We start from the raw sequence: 14,657 nt of genomic DNA on the forward strand, positions 1-14,657 counted from the left end.
TTTTTTCGGGCCGAATTTTTGAGTTTCGATATCTCAGCTCTGGAAGGGGCTAGAGCCTCCATTTTTGCACTCAGGTCTAAGTCTCATGGCCCTCTATCAGAATCCAGAGTTTTGGGAAGATTGGAGAAACTTAATTTTTCGCCCAAAAAAAAAAAACGTAAGGGGTACCACTGTCGCTTTTTTTTTCGGCCGAATTTTTGAGTTTCGATATCTCAGCTCTGGAAGGGGCTAGAGCCTCCATTTTTGCACTCAGGTCTAAGTCTCATGGCCCTCTATCAGAATCCAGAGTTTTGGGAAGATTGGAGTAACTTAATTTTTCGCCCAAAAAAAAAAAACGTAAGGGGTACCACTGTCGTTTTTTTTCGGGCCGAATTTTTGAGTTTCGATATCTCAGCTCTGGAAGGGGCTAGAGCCTCCATTTTTGCACTCAGGTCTAAGTCTCATGGCCCTCTATCAGAATCCAGAGTTTTGGGAAGATTGGAGAAACTTAATTTTTCGCCCAAAAAAAAAAACGTAAAGGGTACCACTGTCGTTTTTTTTTTCGGGCCGAATTTTTGAGTTGCGATATCTCAGCTCTGGAAGGGGCTAGAGCCTCCATTTTTGCACTCAGGTCTAAGTCTCATGGCCCTCTATCAGAATCCAGAGTTTTGGGAAGATTGGAGAAACTTAATTTTTCGCCCAAAAAAAAAAACGTAAGGGGTACCACTGTCGGTTTTTTTTCGGGCCGAATTTTTGAGTTTCGATATCTCAGCTCTGGAAGGGGCTAGAGCCTCCATTTTTGCACTCAGGTCTAAGTCTCATGGCCCTCTATCAGAATCCAGAGTTTTGGGAAGATTGGAGAAACTTAATTTTTCGCCCAAAAAAAAAAAACGTAAGGGGTACCACTGTCGTTTTTTTTCGGGCCGAGTTTTTGAGTTTCGATATCTCAGCTCTGGAAGGAGCTAGAGCCTCCATTTTTGCACTCAGGTCTAAGTCTTATGGCCCTCTATCAGAATCCAGAGTTTTGGGAAGATTGGAGAAACTTAATTTTTCGCCCAAAAAAAAAAACGTAAGGGGTACCACTGTCGTTTTTTTTTCCGGCCGAATTTTTGAGTTTCCATATCTCAGCTCTGGAAGGGGCTAGAGCCTCCATTTTTGCACTCAGGTCTAAGTCTCATGGCCCTCTATCAGAATCCAGAGTTTTGGGAAGATTGGAGAAACTTAATTTTTCGCCCAAAAAAAAAAACGTAAGGGGTACCACTGTCGTTTTTTTTTCATGCCGAATTTTTGAGTTTCGATATCTCAGCTCTGGAAGGGGCTAGAGCCTCCATTTTTGCACTCAGGTCTAAGTCTCATGGCCCTCTATCAGAATCCAGAGTTTTGGGAAGATTGGAGAAACTTAATTTTTCGCCCAAAAAAAAAACGTAAGGGGTACCACTGTCGTTTTTTTTTCGGGCCGAATGTTTTAGTTTCGATATCTCAGCTCTGGAAGGGGCTAGAGCCTCCATTTTTGCACTCAGGTCTTAGTCTCGTGGCCCTCTATCAGAATCCAGAGTTTTGGGAAGATTGGAGAAACTTAATTTTTCGCCCAAAAAAAAAAAACGTAAGGGGTACCACTGTCGTTTTTTTTTCGGGCCGAATTTTTGAGTTTCGATATCTCAGCTCTGGAAGGGGCTAGAGCCTCCATTTTTGCACTCAGGTCTAAGTCTCATGGCCCTCTATCAGAATCCAGAGTTTTGGGAAGATTGGAGAAACTTAATTTTTTGCCCAAAAAAAAAAAACGTAAGGGGTACCACTGTCGTTTTTTTTTTCGGCCGAATTTTTGAGTTTCGATATCTCAGCTCTGGAAGGGGCTAGAGCCTCCATTTTTGCACTCAGGTCTAAGTCTCATGGCCCTCTATCAGAATCCAGAGTTTTGGGAAGATTGGAGTAACTTAATTTTTCGCCCAAAAAAAAAAACGTAAGGGGTACCACTGTCGTTTTTTTTCGGGCCGAATTTTTGAGTTTCGATATCTCAGCTCTGGAAGGGGCTAGAGCCTCCATTTTTGCACTCAGGTCTAAGTCTCATGGCCCTCTATCAGAATCCAGAGTTTTGGGAAGATTGGAGAAACTTAATTTTTCGCCCAAAAAAAAAACGTAAGGGGTACCACTGTCGTTTTTTTTTCGGGCCGAATGTTTTAGTTTCGATATCTCAGCTCTGGAAGGGGCTAGAGCCTCCATTTTTGCACTCAGGTCTTAGTCTCGTGGCCCTCTATCAGAATCCAGAGTTTTGGGAAGATTGGAGAAACTTAATTTTTCGCCCAAAAAAAAAAAACGTAAGGGGTACCACTGTCGTTTTTTTTTCGGGCCGAATTTTTGAGTTTCGATATCTCAGCTCTGGAAGGGGCTAGAGCCTCCATTTTTGCACTCAGGTCTAAGTCTCATGGCCCTCTATCAGAATCCAGAGTTTTGGGAAGATTGGAGTAACTTAATTTTTCGCCCAAAAAAAAAAAACGTAAGGGGTACCACTGTCGTTTTTTTTCGGGCCGAATTTTTGAGTTTCGATATCTCAGCTCTGGAAGGGGCTAGAGCCTCCATTTTTGCACTCAGGTCTAAGTCTCATGGCCCTCTATCAGAATCCAGAGTTTTGGGAAGATTGGAGAAACTTAATTTTTCGCCCAAAAAAAAAAACGTAAGGGGTACCACTGTCGTTTTTTTTTCGGGCCGAATGTTTGAGTTTCGATATCTCAGCTCTGGAAGGGGCTAGAGCCTCCATTTTTGCACTCAGGTCTAAGTCTCGTGGCCCTCTATCAGAATCCAGAGTTTTGGGAAGATTGGAGAAACTTAATTTTTCGCCAAAAAAAAAAAACGTAAGGGGTACCACTGTCGTTTTTTTTTCGGGCCGAATGTTTGAGTTTTGATATCTCAGCTCTGGAAGGGGCTAGAGCCTCCATTTTTGCACTCAGGTCTAAGTCTCGTGGCCCTCTATCAGAATCCAGAGTTTTGGGAAGATTGGAGAAACTTAATTTTTCGCCCAAAAAAAAAAACGTAAGGGGTACCACTGTCGTTTTTTTTTCGGGCCGAATTTTTGAGTTTCGATATCTCAGCTCTGGAAGGGGCTAGAGCCTCCATTTTTGCACTCAGGTCTAAGTCTCATGGCCCTCTATCAGAATCCAGAGTTTTGGGAAGATTGGAGAAACTTAATTTTTCGCCCAAAAAAAAAAAACGTAAGGGGTACCACTGTCGTTTTTTTTTTCGGGCCGAATTTTTGAGTTTCGATATCTCAGCTCTGGAAGGGGCTAGAGCCTCCATTTTTGCACTCAGGTCTAAGTCTCATGGCCCTCTATCAGAATCCAGAGTTTTGGGAAGATTGGAGAAACGTAATTTTTCGCCCAAAAAAAAAAAAACGTAAGGGGTACCACTGTCGTTTTTTTTTCGGCCGAATTTTTGAGTTTCGATATCTCAGCTCTGGAAGGGGCTAGAGCCTCCATTTTTGCACTCAGGTCTAAGTCTCATGGCCCTCTATCAGAATCCAGAGTTTTGGGAAGATTGGAGTAACTTAATTTTTCGCCCAAAAAAAAAAACGTAAGGGGTACCACTGTCGTTTTTTTTCGGGCCGACTTTTTGAGTTTCGATATCTCAGCTCTGGAAGGGGCTAGAGCCTCCATTTTTGCACTCAGGTCTAAGTCTCATGGCCCTTTATCAGAATCCAGAGTTTTGGGAAGATTGGAGAAACTTAATTTTTCGCCCAAAAAAAAAAACGTAAGGGGTACCACTGTCGTTTTTTTTTCGGGCCGAATTTTTGAGTTTCGATATCTCAGCTCTGGAAGGGGCTAGAGCCTCCATTTTTGCACTCAGGTCTAAGTCTCATGGCCCTCTATCAGAATCCAGAGTTTTGGGAAGATTGGAGAAACTTAATTTTTCACCCAAAAAAAAAACGTAAGGGGTACCACTGTCGTTTTTTTTTTTTCGGCCGAATTTTTGAGTTTCGATATCTCAGCTCTGGAAGGGGCTAGAGCCTCCATTTTTGCACTCAGGTCTAAGTCTCGTGGCCCTCTATCATAATCCAGAGTTTTGGGAAGATTTGAGAAACTTAATTTTTTGCCCAAAAAAAAAAAACGTAAGGGGTACCACTGTCGTTTTTTTTTTCGGGCCGAATTTTTGAGTTTCGATATCTCAGCTCTGGAAGGGGCTAGAGCCTCCATTGTTGCACTCAGGTCTAAGTCTCATGGCCCTCTATCAGAATCCAGAGTTTCAAGAAGATTGGGGATACTTAATTTTTCGCCCAAAAAAAAAAACGTAAGGGGTACCACTGTCGTTTTTTTTTCGGGCCGGATTTTTGAGTTTCGATATCTCAGCTTTGGAAGGGGCTAGAGCCTCCATTTTTCGCCCAAAAAAAAAAAAACGTAAGGGGTACCACTGTCGTTTTTTTTTTTTCGGGTCGAAATTTTGAGTTGCTCTGATCTTCTTGAAACTATGGATTCTGATAGAGGGCCATGGGACTTAGACCTGAGTGCAAAAATGGAGGCTCTAGACCCTTCCAGAGCTGAGATATTGAGATATTTTTAATGGCGTAAATGCTAAGTGAGATCTCAATATCTTAGCTCTTGAGTGAGTATACTACAGATATCGATAGAAATTACAACATTTTTCTGAGTCTTTATTTCTGTGCATTTGCTGCAGAGCTTTTGTGGTGGAGCAGGACCTGCAAGGAAAGATGATGGCAGTATTTGTTTGGGAAAAAAAAGTTTTGGGGATTTTACTCAAGTATAAAATAAGGTTATTTTTAATACATAAATCAAATGACATTGTGCTGTTAAAATTGCTGCTTTTGTGTAATGTTTAGGATCTGAAATGTCTGTAGACTGGTGTCAGCACTGAGGATGAGGAGCCCAGAGCTGAATCCTGGAAGTGGTCCCATGGATGAGACCCTCCATTTCTCCACCTGCCCTTATTGCCTCAGATTATGAAGCGCAGCACATCAACAAGCTCTGCGACGAAGGCACAGTTCCCTCTGGTGAATTCATCAGAATAAAGCTGCAGAATGGGAACCGCTGTGTTGAGACAGCAGTAGGATGCGGTGTTCAGCGGTTGTAAATACATGCTTGTAGTTTGAATAAAGCTTTGTTTCATGTGTTGTTGACTTGTATATGCATTTGTTAATTGTGATGGTTACTTTTATTTGTTCTTTTAATCATTTATTCATGTTTCTTATTCTTGTCTGTATATAAAATATAGTTATTTAATGTATGAATAAACTAATCGATTGACTGACAATTGAGATGTTTCACTGCATTTAGCAATATAAATGTATTCATGAATAACTATAATAAGACAAAACAAATTTCATTTTGCTTGTTTTATTAAATTATGTTTTTAGTATGTAAAAAAAAGTTTTATAATTAAGTATTGGTCAGCTTTTGATATTATTGTTGTGTTTAATTTTCGGGGTGGGCTTACAATAAAATTCCATCTGAGGTAATATTCATTTTTATGGAGTGATACTTACTTTTTTAGAGTATAAAATCAACAGTTTTCTCCAAAAGAGATCTTCGAGCAGCTGCCCGTCTCCTTTGTGGAGAAATTACAAACACAGAGGAAAACTGTTCTATCTTGTGCTGTCAAGTTACTGATGTTATGAAGTGTTAGTGCACATGTTGCATATATATTTTAAACTTATTACATATAAGATCATGGAAAGATACCATAGTTGTATGTAACAATCATAATGACAAAACAGAAAACAGCTCTGGAAGGGTCTAGAGCCTCTATTTTTGCACTCAGTTCTAAGTCCCATGGCCCTCTATCAGAATCCAGAGTTTCAAGAAGATTGGAGAAACTTATTTTTTGCCACCCCAAAAAAAACGTAAGGGGTACCACTGTCGTTTTTTTTTTTTTTTCGGGTCGAAATTTTGAGTTGCTCTGATCTTCTTGAAACTCTGGATTCTGATAGAGGGCCATGGGACTTAGACCTGAGTGCAAAAATGAAGGCTCTAGACCCTTCCAGAGCCAAGATATTGAGATATTTATAATGGCATAAATGCTACGTGGGATCTCAAGATCTCAGCTCTGGAAGGGGCTAGAGCCTCCATTTTTGCACTCAGGTCTAAGTCTCGTGGCCCTCTATCAGAATCCAGAGTTTTGGGAAGATTGGAGAAACTTAATTTTTCGCCCAAAAAAAAAAACGTAAGGGGTACCACTGTCGTTTTTTTTTCGGGCCGAATTTTTGAGTTTCGATATCTCAGCTCTGGAAGGGGCTAGAGCCTCCATTTTTGCACTCAGGTCTAAGTCTCATGGCCCTCTATCAGAATCCAGAGTTTTGGGAAGATTGGAGAAACTTAATTTTTCGCCCAAAAAAAAAAAACGTAAGGGGTACCACTGTCGTTTTTTTTTTCGGCCGAATTTTTGAGTTTCGATATCTCAGCTCTGGAAGGGGCTAGAGCCTCCATTTTTGCACTCAGGTCTAAGTCTCGTGGCCCTCTATCAGAATCCAGAGTTTTGGGAAGATTGGAGAAACTTAATTTTTCGCCCAAAAAAAAAAACGTAAGGGGTACCACTGTCGTTTTTTTTTCGGGCCGAATTTTTGAGTTTCGATATCTCAGCTCTGGAAGGGGCTAGAGCCTCCATTTTTGCACTCAGGTCTAAGTCTCATGGCCCTCTATCAGAATCCAGAGTTTTGGGAAGATTGGAGAAACTTAATTTTTCGCCAAAAAAAAAAAACGTAAGGGGTACCACTGTCGTTTTTTTTCGGGCCGAATTTTTGAGTTTCGATATCTCAGCTCTGGAAGGGGCTAGAGCCTCCATTTTTGCACTCAGGTCTAAGTCTCATGGCCCTCTATCAGAATCCAGAGTTTTGGGAAGATTGGAGAAACTTAATTTTTCGCCCAAAAAAAAAAACGTAAGGGGTACCACTGTCGTTTTTTTTTTTTCCGGCCGAATTTTTGAGTTTCCATATCTCAGCTCTGGAAGGGGCTAGAGCCTCCATTTTTGCACTCAGGTCTAAGTCTCATGGCCCTCTATCAGAATCCAGAGTTTTGGGAAGATTGGAGAAACTTAATTTTTCGCCCAAAAAAAAAAACGTAAGGGGTACCACTGTCGTTTTTTTTTCGGGCCGAATTTTTGAGTTTCGATATCTCAGCTCTGGAAGGGGCTAGAGCCTCCATTTTTGCACTCAGGTCTAAGTCTCATGGCCCTCTATCAGAATCCAGAGTTTTGGGAAGATTGGAGAAACTTAATTTTTCGCCCAAAAAAAAAAACGTAAGGGGTACCACTGTCGTTTTTTTTTCGGGCCGAATGTTTTAGTTTCGATATCTCAGCTCTGGAAGGGGCTAGAGCCTCCATTTTTGCACTCAGGTCTTAGTCTCGTGGCCCTCTATCAGAATCCAGAGTTTTGGGAAGATTGGAGAAACTTAATTTTTCGCCCAAAAAAAAAAAACGTAAGGGGTACCACTGTCGTTTTTTTTTCGGGCCGAATTTTTGAGTTTCGATATCTCAGCTCTGGAAGGGGCTAGAGCCTCCATTTTTGCACTCAGGTCTAAGTCTCATGGCCCTCTATCAGAATCCAGAGTTTTGGGAAGATTGGAGAAACTTAATTTTTTGCCCAAAAAAAAAAAACGTAAGGGGTACCACTGTCGTTTTTTTTTTCGGCCGAATTTTTGAGTTTCGATATCTCAGCTCTGGAAGGGGCTAGAGCCTCCATTTTTGCACTCAGGTCTAAGTCTCATGGCCCTCTATCAGAATCCAGAGTTTTGGGAAGATTGGAGAAACTTAATTTTTCGCCCAAAAAAAAAAACGTAAGGGGTACCACTGTCGTTTTTTTTTCGGGCCGAATGTTTTAGTTTCGATATCTCAGCTCTGGAAGGGGCTAGAGCCTCCATTTTTGCACTCAGGTCTTAGTCTCGTGGCCCTCTATCAGAATCCAGAGTTTTGGGAAGATTGGAGAAACTTAATTTTTCGCCCAAAAAAAAAAACCGTAAGGGGTACCACTGTCGTTTTTTTTCGGGCCGAATTTTTGAGTTTCGATATCTCAGCTCTGGAAGGGGCTAGAGCCTCCATTTTTGCACTCAGGTCTAAGTCTCATGGCCCTCTATCAGAATCCAGAGTTTTGGGAAGATTGGAGAAACTTAATTTTTTGCCCAAAAAAAAAAAACGTAAGGGGTACCACTGTCGTTTTTTTTTTCGGCCGAATTTTTGAGTTTCGATATCTCAGCTCTGGAAGGGGCTAGAGCCTCCATTTTTGCACTCAGGTCTAAGTCTCATGGCCCTCTATCAGAATCCAGAGTTTTGGGAAGATTGGAGAAACTTAATTTTTCGCCCAAAAAAAAAAAACGTAAGGGGTACCACTGTCGTTTTTTTTTCGGGCCGAATGTTTGAGTTTCGATATCTCAGCTCTGGAAGGGGCTAGAGCCTCCATTTTTGCACTCAGGTCTAAGTCTCGTGGCCCTCTATCAGAATCCAGAGTTTTGGGAAGATTGGAGAAACTTAATTTTTCGCCCAAAAAAAAAAACGTAAGGGGTACCACTGTCGTTTTTTTTTTCGGCCGAATTTTTGAGTTTCGATATCTCAGCTCTGGAAGGGGCTAGAGCCTCCATTTTTGCACTCAGGTCTAAGTCTCATGGCCCTCTATCAGAATCCAGAGTTTTGGGAAGATTGGAGAAACTTAATTTTTCGCCCAAAAAAAAAAACGTAAGGGGTACCACTGTCGTTTTTTTTTTCGGCCGAATTTTTGAGTTTCGATATCTCAGCTCTGGAAGGGGCTAGAGCCTCCATTTTTGCACTCAGGTCTAAGTCTCATGGCCCTCTATCAGAATCCAGAGTTTTGGGAAGATTGGAGTAACTTAATTTTTCGCCCAAAAAAATAAAACGTAAGGGGTACCACTGTCGTTTTTTTTCGGGCCGAATTTTTGAGTTTCGATATCTCAGCTCTGGAAGGGGCTAGAGCCTCCATTTTTGCACTCAGGTCTAAGTCTCATGGCCCTTTATCAGAATCCAGAGTTTTGGGAAGAATGGAGAAACGTAATTTTTCGCCCAAAAAAAAAAACGTAAGGGGTACCACTGTCTTTTTTTTTTTTGGCCGAATTTTTGAGTTTCGATATCTCAGCTCTGGAAGGGGCTAGAGCCTCCATTTTTGCACTCAGGTCTAAGTCTCATGGCCCTCTATCAGAATCCAGAGTTTTGGGAAGATTGGAGAAACGTAATTTTTCGCCCAAAAAAAAAAACGTAAGGGGTACCACTGTCTTTTTTTTTTTTGGCCGAATTTTTGAGTTTCGATATCTCAGCTCTGGAAGGGGCTAGAGCCTCCATTTTTGCACTCAGGTCTAAGTCTCGTGGCCCTCTATCAGAATCCAGAGTTTTGGGAAGATTGGAGAAACTTAATTTTTCGCCCAAAAAAAAAAACGTAAGGGGTACCACTGTCGTTTTTTTTTTCGGGCCGAATTTTTGAGTTTCGATATCTCAGCTCTGGAAGGGGCTAGAGCCTCCATTTTTGCACTCAGGTCTAAGTCTCATGGCCCTCTATCAGAATCCAGAGTTTTGGGAAGATTGGAGAAACTTAATTTTTCGCCCAAAAAAAAAAACGTAAGGGGTACCACTGTCGTTTTTTTTTTTTCGGCCGAATTTTTGAGTTTCGATATCTCAGCTCTGGAAGGGGCTAGAGCCTCCATTTTTGCACTCAGGTCTAAGTCTCATGGCCCTCTATCAGAATCCAGAGTTTTGGGAAGATTGGAGTAACTTAATTTTTCGCCCAAAAAAAAAAAACGTAAGGGGTACCACTGTTGTTTTTTTTCGGGCCGAATTTTTGAGTTTCGATATCTCAGCTCTGGAAGGGGCTAGAGCCTCCATTTTTGCACTCAGGTCTAAGTCTCATGGCCCTTTATCAGAATCCAGAGTTTTGGGAAGATTGGAGAAACTTAATTTTTCGCCCAAAAAAAAAACGTAAGGGGTACCACTGTCGTTTTTTTTTTTCGGGCCGAATTTTTGAGTTTCGATATCTCAGCTCTGGAAGGGGCTAGAGCCTCCATTTTTGCACTCAGGTCTAAGTCTCATGACCCTCTATCAGAATCCAGAGTTTTGGGAAGATTGGAGAAACTTAATTTTTCGCCCAAAAAAAAAAACGTAAGGGGTACCACTGTCGTTTTTTTTTCGGGCCGAATTTTTGAGTTTCGATATCTCAGCTCTGGAAGGGGCTAGAGCCTCCATTTTTGCACTCAGGTCTAAGTCTCATGGCCCTCTATCAGAATCCAGAGTTTTGGGAAGATTGGAGAAACTTAATTTTTCGCCCCAAAAAAAAAACGTAAGGGGTACCACTGTCGTTTTTTTTTCGGGCCGAATGTTTGAGTTTCGATATCTCAGCTCTGGAAGGGGCTAGAGCCTCCATTTTTGCACTCAGGTCTTAGTCTCGTGGCCCTCTATCAGAATCCAGAGTTTTGGGAAGATTGGAGAAACTTAATTTTTCGCCCAAAAAAAAAAAACGTAAGGGGTACCACTGTCGTTTTTTTTTCGGGCCGAATTTTTGAGTTTCGATATCTCAGCTCTGGAAGGGACTAGAGCCTCCATTTTTGCACTCAGGTCTAAGTCTCATGGCCCTCTATCAGAATCCAGAGTTTTGGGAAGATTGGAGAAACTTAATTTTTCGCCCAAAAAAAAAAAACGTAAGGGGTACCACTGTCGTTTTTTTTTCGGGCCGAATGTTTGAGTTTCGATATCTCAGCTCTGGAAGGGGCTAGAGCCTCCATTTTTGCACTCAGGTCTAAGTCTCGTGGCCCTCTATCAGAATCCAGAGTTTTGGGAAGATTGGAGAAACTTAATTTTTCGCCCAAAAAAAAAAACGTAAGGGGTACCACTGTCGTTTTTTTTTCGGGCCGAATTTTTGAGTTTCGATATCTCAGCTCTGGAAGGGGCTAGAGCCTCCATTTTTGCACTCAGGTCTAAGTCTCATGGCCCTCTATCAGAATCCAGAGTTTTGGGAAGATTGGAGAAACTTAATTTTTCGCCCAAAAAAAAAAAACGTAAGGGGTACCACTGTCGTTTTTTTTTTCGGCCGAATTTTTGAGTTTCGATATCTCAGCTCTGGAAGGGGCTAGAGCCTCCATTTTTGCACTCAGGTCTAAGTCTCATGGCCCTCTATCAGAATCCAGAGTTTTGGGAAGATTGGAGTAACTTAATTTTTCGCCCAAAAAAAAAAACGTAAGGGGTACCACTGTCGTTTTTTTTCGGGCCGAATTTTTGAGTTTCGATATCTCAGCTCTGGAAGGGGCTAGAGCCTCCATTTTTGCACTCAGGTCTAAGTCTCATGGCCCTCTATCAGAATCCAGAGTTTTGGGAAGATTGGAGAAACTTAATTTTTCGCCCAAAAAAAAAAAACGTAAGGGGTACCACTGTCGTTTTTTTTTTCGGGCCGAATTTTTGAGTTTCGATATCTCAGCTCTGGAAGGGACTAGAGCCTCCATTTTTGCACTCAGGTCTAAGTCTCATGGCCCTCTATCAGAATCCAGAGTTTTGGGAAGATTGGAGAAACTTAATTTTTCGCCCAAAAAAAAAAAACGTAAGGGGTACCACTGTCGTTTTTTTTCGGGCTGAATGTTTGAGTTTCGACATCTCAGCTCTGGAAGGGGCTAGAGCCTCCATTTTTGCACTCAGGTCTAAGTCTCGTGGCCCTCTATCAGAATCCAGAGTTTTGGGAAGATTGGAGAAACTTAACTTTTCGCCCAAAAAAAAAAACGTAAGGGGTACCACTGTCGTTTTTTTTTCGGGCCGAATTTTTGAGTTTCGATATCTCAGCTCTGGAAGGGGCTAGAGCCTCCATTTTTGCACTCAGGTCTAAGTCTCATGGCCCTCTATCAGAATCCAGAGTTTTGGGAAGATTGGAGAAACTTAATTTTTCGCCCAAAAAAAAAAACTTAAGGGGTACCACTGTCGTTTTTTTTTCGGCCGAATTTTTGAGTTTCGATATCTCAGCTCTGGAAGGGGCTAGAGCCTCCATTTTTGCACTCAGGTCTAAGTCTCATGGCCCTCTATCAGAATCCAGAGTTTTGGGAAGATTGGAGTAACTTAATTTTTCGCCCAAAAAAAAAAACGTAAGGGGTACCACTGTCGTTTTTTTTCGGGCCGAATTTTTTAGTTTCGATATCTCAGCTCTGTAAGGGGCTAGAGCCTCCATTTTTGCACTCAGGTCTAAGTCTCATGGCCCTTTATCAGAATCCAGAGTTTTGGGAAGATTGGAGAAACTTAATTTTTCGCCCAAAAAAAAAAACGTAAGGGGTACCACTGTCGTTTTTTTTTCGGGCCGAATTTTTGAGTTTCGATATCTCAGCTCTGGAAGGGGCTAGAGCCTCCATTTTTGCACTCAGGTCTAAGTCTCATGGCCCTCTATCAGAATCCAGAGTTTTGGGAAGATTGGAGAAACTTAATTTTTCGCCCAAAAAAAAAAAACGTAAGGGGTACCACTGTCGTTTTTTTTTTCGGCCGAATTTTTGAGTTTCGATATCTCAGCTCTGGAAGGGGCTAGAGCCTCCATTTTTGCACTCAGGTCTAAGTCTCATGGCCCTCTATCAGAACCCAGAGTTTTGGGAAGATTGGAGTAACTTAATTTTTCGCCCAAAAAAAAAAACATAAGGGGTACCACTGTCGTTTTTTTTCGGGCCGAATTTTTGAGTTTCGATATCTCAGCTCTGGAAGGGGCTAGAGCCTCCATTTTTGCACTCAGGTCTAAGTCTCGTGGCCCTCTATCAGAATCCAGAGTTTTGGGAAGATTGGAGAAACTTAATTTTTCGCCCAAAAAAAAAAACGTAAGGGGTACCACTGTCGTTTTTTTTTTCGGCCGAATTTTTGAGTTTCGATATCTCAGCTCTGGAAGGGGCTAGAGCCTCCATTTTTGCACTCAGGTCTAAGTCTCATGGCCCTCTATCAGAATCCAGAGTTTTGGGAAGATTGGAGTAACTTAATTTTTCGCCCAAAAAAAAAAACGTAAGGGGTACCACTGTCGTTTTTTTTCGGGCCGAATTTTTGAGTTTCGATATCTCAGCTCTGGAAGGGGCTAGAGCCTCCATTTTTGCACTCAGGTCTAAGTCTCATGGCCCTTTATCAGAATCCAGAGTTTTGGGAAGATTGGAGAAACTTAATTTTTCGCCCAAAAAAAAAAACGTAAGGGGTACCACTGTCGTTTTTTTTTCGGGCCGAATTTTTGAGTTTCGATATCTCAGCTCTGGAAGGGGCTAGAGCCTCCATTTTTGCACTCAGGTCTAAGTCTCATGGCCCTCTATCAGAATCCAGAGTTTTGGGAAGATTGGAGAAACTTAATTTTTCGCCCAAAAAAAAAAAAACGTAAGGGGTACCACTGTCGTTTTTTTTTTTTCGGCCGAATTTTTGAGTTTCGATATCTCAGCTCTGGAAGGGGCTAGAGCCTCCATTTTTGCACTCAGGTCTAAGTCTCATGGCCCTCTATCAGAACCCAGAGTTTTGGGAAGATTGGAGTAACTTAATTTTTCGCCCAAAAAAAAAAACATAAGGGGTACCACTGTCGTTTTTTTTCGGGCCGAATTTTTGAGTTTCGATATCTCAGCTCTGGAAGGGGCTAGAGCCTCCATTTTTGCACTCAGGTCTAAGTCTCGTGGCCCTCTATCAGAATCCAGAGTTTTGGGAAGATTGGAGAAACTTAATTTTTCGCCCAAAAAAAAAAACGTAAGGGGTACCACTGTCGTTTTTTTTTTCGGCCGAATTTTTGAGTTTCGATATCTCAGCTCTGGAAGGGGCTAGAGCCTCCATTTTTGCACTCAGGTCTAAGTCTCATGGCCCTCTATCAGAATCCAGAGTTTTGGGAAGATTGGAGTAACTTAATTTTTCGCCCAAAAAAAAAAAACGTAAGGGGTACCACTGTCGTTTTTTTTCGGGCCGAATTTTTGAGTTTCGATATCTCAGCTCTGGAAGGGGCTAGAGCCTCCATTTTTGCACTCAGGTCTAAGTCTCATGGCCCTTTATCAGAATCCAGAGTTTTGGGAAGATTGGAGAAACTTAATTTTTCGCCCAAAAAAAAAACGTAAGGGGTACCACTGTCGTTTTTTTTTTTCGGGCCGAATTTTTGAGTTTCGATATCTCAGCTCTGGAAGGGGCTAGAGCCTCCATTTTTGCACTCAGGTCTAAGTCTCATGACCCTCTATCAGAATCCAGAGTTTTGGGAAGATTGGAGAAACTTAATTTTTCGCCCAAAAAAAAAACGTAAGGGGTACCACTGTCGTTTTTTTTTCGGGCCGAATTTTTGAGTTTCGATATCTCAGCTCTGGAAGGGGCTAGAGCCTCCATTTTTGCACTCAGGTCTAAGTCTCATGGCCCTCTATCAGAATCCAGAGTTTTGGGAAGATTGGAGAAACTTAATTTTTCGCCCAAAAAAAAAAAACGTAAGGGGTACCACTGTCGTTTTTTTTTCGGGCCGAATGTTTGAGTTTCGATATCTCAGCTCTGGAAGGGGCTAGAGCCTCCATTTTTGCACTCAGGTCTAAGTCTCGTGGCCCTCTATCAGAATCCAGAGTTTTGGGAAGATTGGAGAAACTTAATTTTTCGCCCAAAAAAAAAAACGTAAGGGGTACCACTGTCGTTTTTTTTTCGGGCCGAATTTTTGAGTTTCGATATCTCAGCTCTGGAAGGGGCTAGAGCCTCCATTTTTGCACTCAGGTCTAAGTCTCATGGCCCTCTATCAGAATCCAGAG

This window comes from Pimephales promelas, chromosome 11 (genome assembly GCF_988280905.1).
Source record: "Pimephales promelas chromosome 11, fPimPro1.hap1.1, whole genome shotgun sequence".
Taxonomy (NCBI): Eukaryota; Metazoa; Chordata; class Actinopteri; order Cypriniformes; family Leuciscidae; genus Pimephales; species Pimephales promelas.